Here is a 7,435-nt window from a genome sequence, read left to right on the forward strand (position 1 = left end):
AACTGTCCAATTATGGAGAATATCCTAGCTCCATATATGAAATTGAGGAAATGTGTATATGGAGCATGTCTACTCCTTATATCTAATAAAATGTCAGATATACACGCTCCTTTGTCCCATGCCCTCCTTCACACTTCTTACATCTCCAAATCTCCTTCCTACACACTGCTGCAATATGACCATAAGCTTGGCATTTGAAACACCTTAGTGGGTTCGGCACAAAAGCTCTCACTGGATAACTGACATATCATAACATGACTTTATCAGGTAAAGATTCTGCTTAAAGGACAGACACTGTCTTCTCAGTTTCACCACGCTCACCACCGTGTCTGCGTCGCACCAAACGGTTGGCGTCACAGACGCAGGGAACTTTCAATTTCAGTTGCTCCACCTCAACACTTTACTGGGGTGTCGTTGTCACTCCTTTCAAAGGCACCCTGCTCTGGAGAGCAAAGCAAGTCACAGGTCTTGTCACTAGTCATGTGACATGAAGTGCCTGTTCCCTCTGGACTGAAGAAACACAGAAAACCCTCACAAGTCCACTTCAAGCTACCTTCCCCAATTTAACAGTACCCAAATTATTTCCTACCCAGCCTGAGACTACATATAGAACAGCTAAAAGGCAGGGATTCACTTTCTTCAAAAATGTCGATCCCACTGTGCCCGAATCATCCTTTGCATGACCATCAGGGCGAAGCTTGGACAGAGGTCTTCACCACACCTGCCACAGCAGGTAGGTAATTCATCCTCAGGTTAAATGTCTGATCCATCAAAGCTAGCAGAATACGGTTTGTACTTGATGCCATTCTTCCTCAACACACTTCTTCCCTCTACACTCAGCTCTTCTCCTTCTTCCTCGCTGTCCATAACCACATCTATCTGTTCACCACGCTCTTGCCATGCCTTCAACAGCTGTATTGCTTGCAGAGCACGCACTGATGCCATTTCTCCAACATAAACTTCAGTTCCTTAGCCCAATTTACAAGTCTGGCTATGTCTTGCCTCTCCATGCTTCTCTTCTATTGTTACAACTGAAACCCGATTGGATTAGTTTCATTTGAACCTGAATGTTCAAATGGCATGTGACAATCTGCCAACAAAGTCACAGGAACTCCAATAGGCTATACAATAAAACCTTTGATGCACATGGTTCACATACACTATACATATACAAAAGTATGTGGACAACCCTTCAAATTAGTGGATTTGGCTATTTATACTATACCCTTAGCAGCCACAGTTAAACCTCGTTTCAAATGTATAAAAAAAAAACATCTTATTTGTATGCCTATCAATCAACAAATCTACATTGTTTAAAGCACACATTACCAGTCTCAGTCACAAATGACAGCTCCAATAAGCCCTATATGGTAAACGACATGTGAACAGGAGCCTCGTAAAATCATGACTCTTTCGAGTTTTCAGTTCATCGTTCGCCGGTAGGGGTCCTGAATGCTCTGGGCATTGCTGACTAAAGTGAACGAAATGAGTCAAAATATTTGTATTTTGAACAAACGAACAGAAAAGATCAAAGTACAAATAGTCCAACTTCCCGTCACTAGTCACAACTTGATTTAGCAGACTACCTGTACCTCTCTATGCCAAAGCCTTACATACACCACCTTCTCACCATACTACCTCAATATTTATTTCACAAGAGTAGGAAGCCCAGCCGTGAGGCCGGGCATCAAAAAATTAGTTGATACTCATAATGTTCCTCCCCACGGAAATCTTTAGTAAAAGGCGAAAGATTTATGCGATCTGAAGAGAAACCAGAGTGTACTACAGACTAAACGAACCAGCTCTCAACACATTCAATTCATTACAAGTCCCGGTAACGTTTTATTTAGCAATATCACCCAAACTGTAAAGTCGGCAAATCACCAGTTTTATTACATTGAAATGAAAAGAATACCACATTCGTAGTGGAAATATTTTGCAGTATTATTATTATATTTAAACATTTAGTAGCCTATAATTCCCGAACGAAATGCATGCTGGGGATTATTACAACCACTTCCTTTTTCAGCCACACCCGTTGCTGACAGGTGTATAAAATTGAGCACACAGCCATGTAATCTCCATTGACAAACAATGGCAGTAGAGTGGCCTTACTGAAGAGCTAAGTGACTTTCAACTTGGCATCGTCATAGGATGCCACCTTTCCAACCAGTCAGTTCCTCAAATTTCTGCCCTGCTAGAGCTGCCCCGGTCAACTGTCAGTGCTGTTATTGTGAAGTGGAAACATCTAGTGGTAACAACAGGTCAGCCACGAAGCGATAGGCCACACAATCTCACAGAACGGGACCGCCGAGTGCTGAAGCGCATAGCTCGTAACAATTGTCTGTCCTCGGTTGCAACACTCACTTCCGTGTTCCAAACTGCCTCTGGAAGCAACGTCAGTCCAAGAACTGTTCATCATGAGCTTCATGAAATGGGTTTCCATGACCGAGCAGCAGCACAGAAGCCTAAGATCACCATGCACAATGCCAACTTGACTGGCCTTCACAGAGCCCTGACCTCAACCTCCATCAAACACCTTTGGGATGAAATGCAACACAGACTGCGAGTCAGGCCTAATCGCCCAACCTCACTAATGCTCTTGTGGCTGAATGGAAGAACGTCCCTGCAGTAATGTTCAACATCTAGTGGAAAGCCTTCCCAGAAGAGAGGAGGCTGTTAAAGCAGCAAAGGGTGGACCAACTCCATATTAATGCCCATCATTTTGGAATGAGATGTTCCACAAGCAGGTGTCCACATACATTTGGTCATGTAGTGTACAGTGCATTCGGAAAGTATTCAGACCCCTTGACTTTTTCCAAATTTTTGTTACGTTACAGCCTTATTCTAACATTGATTAAATAGATTTTTTCCTCATTAATCTCCACACAATACCCAATAATGACAAAGGAAAAACTGGATTTTATACATTTTTGCTATGACACTTGAAATTGAGCTCAGGTGCATCCTGTTTCCATTGACCATCCTTGAGATGTTTCTACAACTTGAATGGAGTCCACCTGTGGTAAATTATATTGATTGGACATGATTTGAAAAGGCACGCAGCTGTCTATATAAGATCCCACAGTAGACAGTGCATGTCAGAGCAAAAACCAAGCCATGAGGTCGAAGGAATTGTCCGTAGAGCTCAGACAGAATTGTGTTGAGGCACAGATCTGGGTAAGGGTACCAAATCGGGGGAGAAGGGACTTGGTCAGGGAGATGACCAGGAACCCGATGGTCACTCTGACAGAGCTCCAGAGTTCCTCTGTGGAGATGGGAGAGCCTTCCAGAAAACAACCATCTCTACAGCACTCCACCAATCAGGCCTTTATGGAAGAGTGGCTAGACGGAAGCCACTTCTCAGTAAAAGGCACATGACAGCCCGCTTGGAGTTTGCCAAAAGGCACCTGAAGGACTCTCAGACCATGAGAAACAAGATCCTCTGGTCTGATGAAACCAAGATGGAAATCTTTGGCCTCAATGCCAAGTGTCAAGTCTGGAGGAAACCTAGCACCATCCCTACGGTGAAGCATGGTGGTGGCAGCATCATGCTGTGGGGATGTTTTTCAGCGGCAGGGAGTGGGAGACTAGTCAGGATCAAAGGAAAGATGAATAGAGAAAAGTAGAGAGATCCTTGTTGAAAACCAGAGCGTTCAGGACCTCAGACTGGACAACAGGACAAGCACACAGCCAAGACAATGCAGGAGTGGCTTCAGGACAAGTCTCTGTATGTCCTTGAGTGGCCCAGCCAGAACCCGGACTTGAACACCATCGAACACTGGAGAGACCTGAAAATAGCTCTGCAGCAACGCTCCCCATCAAACCTGACAGAGCTTGAGAGGATCTGCAAAGAAGAATGGGAGAAACTCCCAGAATACAGGTGTGCCGAGCTTGTAGCGTCATACCCAAGAAGACAAGGCTGTAATCGCTACCAAAAGTTCTTCAACAAAGTACTGAATAAAGGGTCTGAATACTTATGTAAATGTGATATTTCCGGTTTTTTTTATTTGTATAAATTTGCAAAAATTTCAAAAAACTGTTTTTGTTTTGTCATTATGGGGTATTGTGTGTAGATTGATGAGGGGAAAATTATTTGATCAATTTTAGAATAACGCTGCATTGAAACAAAACTTTGAAAAAGTCAAGGGTCTGAATACTTTCCGAATGCACTGTAAATTTGTACTCCTTGTCCTAAATTAAAATGTTGAATAAGTAAATAGACTCTCAATATCTGCTGTAGTGTTGTCGATAGTGTTTTCCCAATTGATTCTTGTTTGTTTACTCTTCTTCTTAGAAATATAACTATGAACTGGCTATACGTTGTTATGTTGCTGTGTCAATCATGGATAACAATGATGTCATTTTATCTCACACTGGAAGAAACATAATGCATGAATCATTTCAAAATCCTAAATGAGATTCCATTGATATCAGTGTGTTAAAAACAACACCGTTGGTTTGACCTGCTAGTTACTGCAGGCTGCAATGAGTCCTATGGTGATGGGTCGTTCGCTAACGAACGGCTGTTTTTGAACGGATATTTTTGGTGAACATGCTGCCACTACTGCTTTCTGAGCTCAAGATAACGTTTTTCTGCAGATAAGACATAAAGTAATTATCTAAAGAGGGTGAATCTTCACTGCAGAAACAAGAGAGAGCGCCTCAATTAGGTCCAGGCAGATTTATTTTCTTCATTCTTTTGCAGGCCATCAAATAATTTGGCCAGGTAAACATTTATTTGAACGTGCATTTTACTATCAGACATAATGGTAGCCTACTTTTTGGGCATAACATTGGATATTTGAAATTTTGTTCATTGTTCTAGGTCGATTTCGAAGCATTATGAACGAAGAGCCGTTTGGGAGCCAATGGTCTGGCTCTTTTACGTGAACGGAGCCAAATGAGCCGTCTCACAGAAAAGACTCCGAATTCCCATCACTAGAGCCATACAGCAGGATTAATACACGCTCCTCAGGGTCAGCGGCTCCAGAGACGTGCTCCGACCACTATCTATGTCTTGAGCAAAGAGAAGAAAAATACATGTTTATAACTGATTGATCATTGAATGTGATGGACACAGCTTTGTGGAACAAAAACATACACAGCCTCTGCTCCAAAAATGCATCAATCTCACCGCAGTCAAGCAATGCATTTCGTTCAAAATCTATACCCTCTATACCCCTGTATTGCTTGCAGAGCACGCACTGATGGCGTTTCTCCAACATAAACTTCAGTTCCTTAGCCCAATTTACAAGTCTGGCTATGTCTTGCCTCTCCGTGCTTCTCTTCTATTGTTACAACTGAAACCCGATTGGATTAGTTTCATTTGAACCTGAATGTTCAAATGGCATGTGACAATCTGCCAACAAAGTCACAGGAACTCCAACAGGCTATACAATAAAACCTTTGATGCATATCACAGTGTATCACATATCACAATCTATCACAGTGCCATCCGTTTTGTCACCAAAGCCCCATATACTACCCACCACTGCGACCTGTACGCTCTCGTTAGATGGCCCTTGCTTCATACTCGTCGCCAAACCCACTGGCTCCAGGTCATCTACAAGACCCTGCTAGGTAAAGTTCCCCCTTATCTCAGCTCACTGGTCACCATAGCAGCACCCACCTGTAGCACGCGCTGCAGCAGGTATATCTCTCTGGTCACCCCCAAAGCCAATTCCTCCTTCGGCAGCCTCTCCTTCCAGTTCTCTGCTGCCAATGACTGGAACGAACCAGAAAAATCTCTAAAACTGGAAACACTTATCTCACTCACTAGCTTTAAGCACCAGCTGTCAGAGAAGCTCACAGATTACTGCACCTGTAGATAGCCCATCTATAATTTAGCCCAAACTACCACTTCCCCTAATGTATTTATTTATTAATTTTGCTCCTTTGCACCCCATTATTTCTATTTCTACTTTGCACTTTCTTCCACTGCAAATCTACCATTCCAGTGTTTTACTTGCTATATTGTATTTACCTCGCCACCATGGACTTTTTTGCCTTTACCTCCCTTATCTCACCTCATTTGCTGACTTTGTATATAGACTTATTTTTCTACTGTATTATTGACTGTATGTTTGTTTTACTCCATGTGTAACTCTGTGTTGTTGTATGTGTGAAACTGCTTTGCTTTATCTTGGCCAGGTTGCAATTGTAAAAGAGAACTTGTTCTCAACTTGCCTACCTGGTTAAATAAAGGTGAAATAAATAAAAATAAATAAAAAATAAATATATATTGTTGACATACACTATACATATACAAAAGTATGTACCCCTTCAAATTAGTGGATTTGGCTATTTATACTATACCCTTAGCAGCCACAGTTAAACCTCGTTTGAAATGTATCAAGAAATAATCTTATTTGCATGTTTATCAATCAATAAATCTATATTGTTTAAAGCACAAGTCTCAGTCACAAATGACAGCGCCAATAAGCCCTCTATGGTAAATGACATGTGAACAGTAGGCTCGTAATATCTCTTTCAGTTTTCAGTCATCGTTCGCCGGTAGGGGTCCTGAATGCTCTGGGCATTGCTGACTAAAATGAAGGAAATGAGTCGAAATATTTGTTATTTGAACAAACGAACAGAAAAAACCAGAGTAAGTACAAATAGTCGAATTTCCCGTCACTAGTCACAACTTGATTTAGCAGACTACCTGTACCTCTCTATGCCAAAGCCATACCTTCTCACCATACTACCTCAATATTTATTTCACAAGAGTAGGAAGCCCAGCCGTGAGGCCGGGCATCAAAAAATTAGTTGATACTCATAATGTTCCTCCCCACGGAAATCTTTAGTAAAAGGCGAAAGATTTATGCGATCTGAAGAGAAACCAGAGTGTACTGTAGATTGAAGGAACCGGCTCTCAACGCATTCAATTCCTTACAAGTCCCGGTAACGTTTTATATAGCAATATCACCCAAACTGTAAAGTTGGCAAATCACAGTTTTTATTACATTGAAATGAAAATAATCCGACATTCGTAGTGGAAACATTTTGCTGTATTATTATTATATTTATATATGTAGTAGCCTATAATTCCACACGAAATGCATGCTGGGGATTATTGCAACCACTTCCTAATTTCTCAATCTATATATCGAGGTAGAGTGCCATATGCCATACTCCACTACTTTTATTTAATCGAATTATACCTGGGGAATAATGTTATAGCTATTAGTAAAAAGCATAGTCAAAAAGGAAAATAAATCAATTGAAATGCCTTACGTCTGTATTTCACTGATCCACCGTGCAACACACTCACACGCACTCGTAGTACAGCTAACATCTCTGCCACATCCCCACAGTGCAGTCCTCAAACAAAGCCTACGTTTTCTAAACTCTGTGTAGACATCTTCATAAGTTCTGGACCCTAAGTCTTTGTGTATAATGCATCATTCTGTGTATAGTAATTTACGCAACT

General features: G+C 41.6%; 2 non-coding genes across 2 annotated transcripts; both read right to left on the reverse strand.

The window, feature by feature from the left end:
• Positions 1 to 1,665: 1,665 nt before the first annotated feature.
• On the reverse strand, positions 1,666 to 1,781 carry LOC123727610 (U5 spliceosomal RNA). Its single transcript, XR_006759604.1, has one exon. It is a non-coding gene; the product is annotated as a U5 spliceosomal RNA (small nuclear RNA).
• A 4,956-nt stretch (positions 1,782 to 6,737) lies between these two features.
• LOC123727394 (U5 spliceosomal RNA) lies at positions 6,738 to 6,853 on the reverse strand. The gene has a single exon (XR_006759390.1). It is a non-coding gene; the product is annotated as a U5 spliceosomal RNA (small nuclear RNA).
• Between the last annotated feature and the right edge of the window lie 582 nt (positions 6,854 to 7,435).

The sequence above is a fragment of the Salmo salar genome, chromosome ssa15 (genome assembly GCF_905237065.1).
Source record: "Salmo salar chromosome ssa15, Ssal_v3.1, whole genome shotgun sequence".
NCBI lineage: Eukaryota > Metazoa > Chordata > Actinopteri > Salmoniformes > Salmonidae > Salmo > Salmo salar.